The 10,739-nt window shown below is 39.9% G+C and overlaps 1 pseudogene; it reads right to left on the reverse strand.

The window, feature by feature from the left end:
• Positions 1–231: 231 nt before the first annotated feature.
• Positions 232–8,688, reverse strand: LOC124896737 (annotated as a pseudogene).
• Positions 8,689–10,739: the final 2,051 nt, after the last annotated feature.

A 10,739-nucleotide genomic window follows, 5' to 3' on the forward strand; every position in this document is an offset into this window, starting at 1 on the left:
AACATGAAGAACTGAAACTTGATCTCATGACTGGCATGCTAAACATACTGAACTTGTGCATATTTGATGCGCGGGAAACTGACGCATAAATGCATATCTAAGTATGAAATGGTTAATAGGTACCAATTTTATACTGGAAACATATACGTGAACTGAATAAGAGTAAGAAGAACTATTACCTTGAGCTTGATCTGAATTGGTGGGGAAGATGTGAGGATACTTGGTTCGCATATCTGCTTCTGTTTCCCAAGTAGCTCCCTCAAGAGACTGATTTTCCCAAAGAACCTTGACTACAGGGACTTCTTTGTTCCTCAATCTACGAGTCTGATAATCTAAGATTTCAACTGGAATATCTTCATAAGAGAGGCTGTTCTGAATGTCGATGCTCTAAATAGGGACAACAACTACTGGGTTACCTGTGCACTTCTTTAGCAAAGAGACATGGAAAACTGGATGGACTGAGGCTAGATCTGAAGGAAACTCAAGCTCATAAGCTACCTTGCCGAAGTGAGAAAGAATTCTAAAGGGACCGACATACTGGGGACTAAGTTTCCCTTTCTTGCCAAACCTCTTCACTCCCTTCATGGGAGAGATCTTAAGATAGATGTAGTCATTGACCTCGAACTCAAGATCCTTTCTATGAACATCTGCATAAGACTTCTGTTGGCTCTGAGCAGCCCGATGTCTCTCTCTGATCAACTGAACTTTCTCTAAGACGTCGAATACTAAGTCAGGACCTATGACTGAGGCCTCACTAACTTTGAACCAACCAATCGGAGATCTACATCTCCTACCATAGAGAGCTTCGACTGGATCCATCTGAATACTAGAATGATAGCTATTGTTGTATACAAACTCAATCAAAGGCAAGTGGTCGCCCGAACTTCCCTTGAAGTCAATTGTACACGCCCTTAGCATGTCTTCAAGAGTCTGAATGGTCCTCTCTGCTTGACCATCTTTCTGAGGATGAAAGTTATGCTGAGATGGACTTAGGTATTGAGACCCTTTTAGAATGCTTTCCAAAAGTAAGAAGTGAATTGGGTACCTCTGTCTAAGATGATAGATAGTGGAACACCGTGTAATCTGACGAACTCCCTGATATAGAGTTTGGCATAATCCTCGGCAGAATAAGAAGTACAAATAGGAAGAAAATGAGCTGACTTGGTCATTCTATCTATAATGACCCAGACTGAATCATGATGATGACGAGTTCTAGGCAAACCTATCACGAAGTCCATGTTAACTTCTTCCCACTTCCAAGTAGGAATGGTGAACTCTTGCATGGAACCAATAGGTTTCTGATGCTCTATCTTAACCTGCTGACATGTAGAGCACTTAGCCACAAAATCTGCCATATCTCTCTTCATCCCACTCCACCAATAGATCTCCCGCATATCACGGTACATCTTAGTGGCCCCTGGATAAATAGAGCATCGTGCAATATGTGCTTCTGTAAGAATTTGTTGCCTCAATCCATCTACACCTAGAAAACATAGACGACCCTGATAATGAAGAACACTATCTCCCCCGTGGGAGAAAACCTCAACTTCCTGATTCTGAACTGACTCTTTGAACTTGAAAAGGCTAGGATCCCTGTCTTGTTTCTCTTTCACCTCAGAAACTAGAGATGACTCTGAACTACTATGAACACATACACCACCCTCTGAAGAATTGACTAAGTGGATGCCTAGTATAGCAATCTGATGGATCTCTTGAGCCATCTTTTTCTTACTATCTCAATGTGAGAAATATTACCCATAGAGAGTCGACTGAGAGCGTCAGCCATAATATTGGCCTAGCCCAGATGATAAAGAACACTCATGTCATAATATTTCAAGAGCTCTAACCACCTTCTCTGGCAAAGATTGAGATCTTTCTGGGAAAAGACATACTGGAGGCTTTTATGGTCTATGAAGACATCTACATGAACTCCATAGAGATAATGCCTCCAAATTTTCAAGGCAAAAACTACCGCTGCTAACTCAAGATCATGAGTAGGATAATTCTTCTTATGTGGCTTTAACTGTCTGGAGGCGTAGGCTATGACCTTACCATGCTACATGAGGACACAACCTAAACCCACTCTTGATGCATCATAATAGACCACAAAACCGTCTAAACTATCTGGAATAGCTAGAACTGGACCAAAGGTGAGTCGAGTCTTCAACTCTTAAAAGCTTTTCTCATATGAATCTGACCACTAAAACTTAATCTTCTTCTAAGTCAATTTGGACATGGGAGATGCAATAGAATAAAATTCATCGGAAAACCATCTATAATAGCCAGCCAAAACCAAGAAACTCCTAATATCTGATGGAGATACGGGTCTGGGCTAGTTTCTTACAGCCTTGGTTTTCTGCAGATCTACTCTAATGCCATCACCGAACACAACATGGCCAAGGAATACTACTAATCTTAGCCAAAATTCCCACTTGCTGAACTTACCAAATAATTGGTGATCCCTGAGAGTCTGAAGAACAATCCTGAGATGGTCTGCATGATCATGCTTTGTGCGAGAATAGACCAGAATATCATCTCTGAAGACTATGACAAACATGTCCAAGTACTGCTTGAACACATGGTTTATCAAATCTATAAAAACTGCAGGGGAATTGGTAAGACCAAATGACATAACTAAAAATTCAAAGTGACCATACTGAGTACGAAAAACTATCTTTGAAATGTTATATTCTCTAACTCTGAGCTGATGATAGCCTGATCTGAGGTCTATCTTGGAGAAGTAACTGGCACCCTGAAGTTAGTCGAATAGATCAACAATCCTGGGTAGAGGATATCTATTCTTGACCGTGACCTTGTTGAGTTGAAGGTAATCAAAACACATCCTGAGAGAACCGTCTTTCTTGTGCACAAATAATACTGGCGTACCCCATGGGGAAACGCTGGGTCTGATGAATCCCTTATCTAAGAGATCCTTCAACTGATCTTTCAGTTCCTTGAGTTCTACTAGTGCCATTCTGTATGGTAGAATAGAAATAGGTTGAGTATCTGGAAGAAGGTCTATGCTGAAGTCTATTTCCCTTTCGGGAGGAATGCCTGGAAGATCTTCGGGAAAGACATCTGAGTATTCATTAACAACAGGGACTATTTCGAGGCTAGGATATTTAGAACTGGAATCTTTAATATGCACGAGATGATACACATACCCCTTAGAAATCATTTTCCTTGCCCGAAGGTAGGAAACAATTTGACACCTAAACGCTGAAATGCTACCCTTCCACTCTAGGACGGGCTCATTTGGGAACTGAAACTAAACTATCCTATTTCTGTAATCGACTGTGGCATAGCAGGAATGAAGCCAATCCATGCCGAGAATGATATCAAAATTAGTAATCTCTAAATCCACTAAATCTGCTAACATGGATTTATGAGATATCATAACCGGGCAGTTCCTGTATACCTGCTGAGCTATAATGGTTTTACCCACTGGGCTAGAGACTAAGAAGGGCTCTGCTAGGACTTTAGGACTGATTTTGAAATCGCCTGCTATGTATGGAGTAACAAAAGACAAAGATGCACCTTGATCTATCAAAGCATAAACATGAACATGGAAGATCTATAATGTACCAGTAATGACATCTGGAGAATTTTCCTGATCCTACCGGGACTGAAGAGCATTGAGTCTGTTTGGGCGTTGTCCACTTGTAGAACTGGAAATGGCACCCTGCTGGTTTGGCCGACTAGACTGAGCTGTAGAATAATTTTGCTGACACTGAAGACTTGACAGTAGACACTCCCTAATCCTGTGGCCTGGTTTGCCATAACCAAAATAGACATCACTACCGGCTCTGCAAATGCCCTTGTGGTTCTTATCACAAGTCTGACAAAGGGGATTTGTTTGGGAACTGCTAACACTACCCTGAGATTTAAATCCTGGCGCTTTGTATCTATTGTCGTCTCTAAACTTCGACACTGGAGTGCTGGAAGAGAAAAGAGCTGGAACGACTGACTTCGAGCGAAACTGTGAACGGTTTTCTCCATCTGACTTGGGTGAGCAAAGTTGAAATTACCTGACCTTGCTATCTTGTTCTGCCACTCCCTAGTCTTAAAATTCTACTCTTCTACTTACTGGGCATAGGTCATGAGTCTGGCTAAGGTCATATCATTGATCAGCATGGCAGACCTACACTCATTTACCACGCTATCATTAACCCTTGACACGAACTTGCTCATCTTAGCTCTATTGTCTGCAACCACATGAGGAGCATACCTGGCTAGCTGAGTAAATTTGAGAGAACACTCCCTAACCGTCATATTCCCCTACCCGAGGTTGATGAACTCAAGAACTTTGGCTTCCCTCAGCTCTTGGGGAAAGAATTTATCTAAGAAGGCTGTGACTAATTTCTCCCATTCGATAGGGCCTGAATCATCTAACCTCTCAGACTTCCACTGTTTGTACCAATCATGAGCAAAGTCCTGTAACTAGTAGGCGGCTAACTCAGCACTCTCAATAGAAGTAACATCCATGATGTCAATGACCTTCTGGACTTGGTCAATGAACTCCTGAGGGTCCTTATCAGACTTAGACCCATGGAAAGATGGAGGGTTCATCCGGGTGAAGTCCCGAACCCTAGCTGCTTTGGTAGTGGCCACTGGATTAGCTGGAATGAATGGTGGCCGTTCATTTTGTGCAGCCATGGACTGAGCAAGTGTGGTAAATACGGCTCTAAACTCCGCATGGGAAACATGTTCTCCCAAAGGATCTTTGAGCTGAAGAGCTGGCTGGTTTCTTCTCTTTGGGGCCATGGTCTGGAATAAGAGAAGAATGGATTAGACTGAGAGTTTAACTTGTGATTATGCTCACTATCATGACATGAATAATGAAGAAAGGGGATTGTTCCTAAAATATCTTATAGATTCCCGCACATAAATGTGGCGCACAACACACGCATGTATAAGACTCTACTAGATGCGGCTTTCAGACTTTCTAGGATACTATTGAACCTTAGGCTCTGATACTAAGTTTGTAACACCTCGATTCGATGAACCGAAATGCTACACAGTGCTCATGACCCAGAGGGACTACAAGCTAACCCATGATATCTGTACCTGTATACTGCTAATCATGATATAATAATGCAGAATACATAGAACTGTAAGGCCATAAGGTTCAACTTAATACAATCATGCGGGTGAAAATTCCAAAAACAACTCAATCTGAACGTAAATCTGAACATAAATCTGAAAGCCTCTAAACTGTCTGAATAAGGAATTGAAGGAACATGTCTCCAACTAACTCCGTAAAACTGAATTGAAGAAATAAATAAATGAATCAAATCATATTATCCTCGAACCAATGAGGACTCACAGTGTCTCTGCAATTGGAATGCTACCGCTACTGCTGGGCTGGAGCTCGTGCTCAGAATCTATGGTGTAACATGAAAAGAAAGCAATATAGCGCAAATGCGTCAGTACAAATAGAGTACTGAGTATACGAGGAAGGTAGGCTGAACATAAAGGGTTTTATGCATGAACAACACTGACTGACTAACACACATATATAGAAACTAGGACCATGAATACGTGATGGGTTAAGCCACCTCATCAACCCTAATCTGACGGGTTAAGATGTCTCAACCTACGCTGGCTACGTAATTCTGGAACACAAGGATTGCTACTAAGAATCACACCCTGAACTGGCGGGTGAGTTCCCATCCTTGGGTTCACTCGGTGCTAACCTCTACTCCCATCTGGAAGGACTGAACATGAATAACTGACTGTGCATGACTTAATCTTACTGAATTTCATTGACTGGCAAAATGTTACTGATATCTGACAACTGACTAGGATCATAAGGTTTTCCTGAGTCACATTACTGACTGAAGTCTATGGAATCATATCTTGAGTTCGTTGTCATGAAACATGACATGGATTTAGGCACACAGCTATAGTTTTTGGGTATAAGTACCCCCAGGACTCGATAGAAGGAAACTGACACACATGACTGACTTGATCATATGAGTAGATTCCATAATATCTAATATCATAAGTAGGGATCTCATACTATGCATGGTTATCAACAATGTATTGCATTGAAAGGATTTCATATCACATGGAAGTACTTGCACAATCTTAATATCATGTTCATTGCATAATCATATTGGCAACATATACCAATAGCATAGAAGTTCAAGTGGATTGCATGATCATCATACATCTTGTTCATAAGTAGGATTTGCAAGTAAACATAGCATAATCTCATAAGAATAGTTCATGAGTATTCCAACAACATTTACAAGGCACATTAACAACATAGAAGTCATTGGAATGTAAAGGCATATCATGAATCCTTCACTTAGTCACAATTTAGCTACATTGCATGATTTCTAGTTTCTTAGGCATTATATCAAACACCTTACATGCACATCTTAAGCATAGGTGAAATCATCAAATTCATACATCATGAACAACCCAATTTACATGTTTCTAACTCATATGATATCATTAAATTCATAACAAACATATAAAGATTCCATCTTGGGAATCACCCAATATCAACAACATGATCATCAACTCCCAACAATATAGAAATCATACTTTATAATGAAAAAGAGGGTGTTTGAACTTTATGGATGAAAGGGATCTATAAATCAACTCATGCATACTATTATATAGCAAAACAAAGAAGCATCAACATGGGTATGATCATATCACCACAATCAACTAAGCTTTTGTAATTTAAAGATTGATTCTTGAACTCTATGAATGAATTGAATCCACAGATGAACACTACGTATACCTTAGAAGGAATATTCTTGATGATTGACGGAGGAATTTCCTTGAAATCGGATCTTCAAGCTTAATTATGCAACCCTAGTTGTTTTCTCCTTTAATGCTCTTGGATGATGAGTTTTGAGATGAAAATAGGGTTGTAATATGTTTAGAAGCTATATATTTCATAGGGTTACATTTAGGGACGTGTAAGGAGTATTTAAAGACTTAATTACCTTTAAAATAACTCAAAATAGAGTGTTTTTGACACCTGGAATTGACTTAGGCGGCGCCCAAGTGATCGCCTATGCTTGGGTTTGGCGGTGCCTAACCAATCGCCTATGCTTGGGTTTGGCAGTGCCTAACCAATCGCCTATGCTTGGGTTGGGAGGCGCCTAACCAATCGCCTATGCTTGGGTTGGGCTGCGCCTAACCAATCGCCTATGCTTACTGTCTCTCACAAAAATGGGCATTACTTTTCGCTCGGGTATTGGATTAAGGCGAAATTGATATCGTTGGAAAGATAATTCGATTATTTACAATTTGGTGGGTCTAAATCAGAAAAATACCACATTAACATCGAGTTATACTCGTTCAAAGATGACCCTTGCAAAATCGAACACTAAAACTTGATGGATTCAAAAACTCTTAGCTTGTATTACCTTAAGTGACTCATATGAACATGCTTAATGCATCATAAGCTATCCTATCTCAAGGATGTTCATTTTAAGTAATGTACTCACATATGAATCATAGGATAGGATATTTCATACGTAGGAATACTAATTCATTTCCTAGCTTAGAAACATGTCGGGTATTACAACCCCATAGAGATAGTGACGACAAATCTTTACTGATCCTTAGTAGGGTAGTTTTTCTCATAAACTTTAAATTGCCTAGAAGCATAGGACATCACCCTACCATGTTGCATCAACACATAATAAATCCCAATATGAGAAGCATAAAAATACACTACAAAACCATTGTTACCCTCGGGCAAGGTGAAAATTAGAGCCAAAGTCAATTTATATTTCAACTTCTCAAAACAACTGTAACACACATCCGACCATCAGAACTTGACTTTCTTCTAGGTCAACTTAGTCAATGGAGCAGCTATCGTCAAAAAAACTTTCCACAAATCTCTTATAGTAACCAACTAAACCCAAGAAACTCCAAATATCGATTGGATTCATAGGCTTAGGCCACTTCTTAACCTCCATAACCTTTTGTTGATCCACCATTATCCCTTCACTAGAGATAACATGACCAAGGAAAGTCATAACCTTCAACCAAAACTCACACTATAAGAACTTGGCAGACAAATAATGATCCTTGCAGCACAACATGGAGGTGATCGACATGACCTACCTCACTCTTAGAATAGACTAAGATGTCACCAATGAAGACAATGACTAAAAGAATCCAAAAAATATGGGAGACCCTATTTATCAAATACATGAATGTTGTCGGGGCATTGGTCAACCCAAAAGACATAACTAGGAACTCATAATAACCATATCGGGTCCTAAAGCTAGTCTTAGGGATATCCACTCCCCTAATTATAAGCTAATGGCAACCAGATCTAAGATCAATCTTAGAGAAACTCTTCGCACCTTGAAACGGATCAAACAAATTATCGATCCTAGGAAGAGGATAGTTATTCTTTATGGTCACCTTATTCAACTGACGATAGTCAATGCACATTTGAAAGGAACCATCCTTCTTATGCATAAACAAAATGAGAGCACCCCTAGGAGACACAGTAGAATGGATAAAACCTTTATCTAAGAGATCTTTCAATTTCTCCTTAACCTCCTTCAACTTTGCCGGAGCCATTCTATAAGGGGGATTAGAAATTGGATAATTGTCTGAAACAAGATCAACCCCAAAATCAATTTCCCTATCAGGAGAAATACTAGGAAGGTCATCGGAAAATACCTCGGAAAACTCATTAACCATGGGAACATATTCTACATAAGGACCTTTTTGAGTTAGAATCTTTAACTCAGACCAAATGATACAAACACCCTTTAGGAATCAACTTTTGGGCCCTAAGATATGGGATGAACCTCCCCTTAGGCACTAAAGAACCTCCTTCCCATACAATGAATGACTCATTAGGGAATTTAAACCTGACCTTATAGGTCCGACAATCTCAGGAAGCATAGCATGGATTCAACCAATCCATCTCCAGAGTAAAATCAAAATCAACCATGTCTAACTCTATTAAGTCTTTTAGAGTTTCTCTACTACCAATAGCTACCACACCCCTTACAGACTCTTTTAAGAAACATAGAGTCTCTTACTGACGTAGAAATAGAAAAAGGAACAGACACATACTCAGGACAAAAACCAAAATACACAACCACAAATGGGGTCACATAAGAGAGAGTGGACCTTAGATCAATCAAACATTACACATCACAGGAGAAAAGTCTCAATATACCCGTAACAATATCTGAAGATACCTCAGACTATTAGAGAGTAGCAAGTGCATATAAGCGATTTCAGCTAGTGCCGATGCCTGAAATAGAAGTAGAAATAGCACCCTTCAGTACAGGAGTAAACGAAGTAGCAATAGGGGCCCTGTTTGCCTAAGAAGCTAATAGAGAGGGGCACTCTCACTTCATGTTCCCAATTTGACCATATCTAAAATATCTGTTCCTCGCTTTCTTACATTGGCCACGATGATGCTGACCACAAAATCTACTAGTATGAGAATGGGCTCCTTGTGCCCAAAACTCACCATGAAACTAAGACCGACAACCAGCCGATAGATTTGGGTAAGGATCATAAGCGGAGGATAAATTATCTCTACCAGTTTGATCAAAAGGCCTAAATCTCTTTCCTTGCCTTTCGCTAAACTCAACCTATTTCTTTTTCTCTTCCCCTACTTGTTGCATATACATAACCAATCTAGAGATGTCCAAGTAATTGATCAATAAAGCCGCCTTGCTCTCAAGGACCAACTCATGAGATAATTATAAGGAGAACTTTCTCATCCAAGCCCTCATACCCGACACCATCTCTGGAGCATACCTGGACAATTAGTGAAACTTCATGGCATAATCCTTGATGGATATTTTCCTTTCTTAAGATTAACAAAGTTTTTTGCCTTTGCTTCCCTCAACTCTAGAGGAAAGAAGCTATCCAGAAAAGCATTAGTGAAATCCTCCAACAAAGAAGATTCATTAACACCAACCCTTGTCCGTTCCATCTTCTCATACCATTGGTACACCACATCCTGCAATTGATAGGATGCAAAATCCACCCCTTCCACATTAGTGGCATGCATGACTCTGAAAATCTTTTCTATCTCATCCAAAAAATAATGGGGATTTTTCTTAACCTTAACACCTGTAAAGGTAGAAGAACTTAACCTTATATGCTGGCCAGCCCTTATGGCCTCAAAAGAGGGAGTTGAAGATACATCACGCTCAGCCTAAAAAGATGCCAACTGATCATCATATGAATTGAATGAAGAAACTCAGCATTCCATACTTTATCGTAAGAAATCGGAGGAGGACTAGAGGGAATCGATAGAACTCTTGAACCATCAGGTACTGGACCCTTAGATCGAGTATGGACTCTATAAGTAGAGAGAGTCCCATCAACATCATCCCCAGTTAGTATGGAAGGGTTTATAAGAACTTCAGATCTTCGTGGAGGCATGATGTATAAGAAGGGCAAACAAAAATTAGAAGGATCCAAGAACTTAAACTCTATAGCTTAAAATAAGATAACAAAAAGGTGAAACATTCCTAAATGCCTTGTAGACTCTCTCTTATAAGTATGGCGCGCTATATACACATAAAAGAGACTCTACTTTTCATGGCTTTATGGACACCCAACTAACCATGAAACTAGTATCTGATACCAATTTTACATAACCCAAAATTGGGCCTTGTCATATGGGCTTCTCAAGCCCAACAAGGACTAGAGATCACCCCATTAACCTAACCTAACTATCACATCAATCCACAAGTATTAGATGAACCCTGAAAATATAA

This window comes from Capsicum annuum, chromosome 3, assembly GCF_002878395.1.
Source record: "Capsicum annuum cultivar UCD-10X-F1 chromosome 3, UCD10Xv1.1, whole genome shotgun sequence".
NCBI classification, from domain to species: Eukaryota; Viridiplantae; Streptophyta; class Magnoliopsida; order Solanales; family Solanaceae; genus Capsicum; species Capsicum annuum.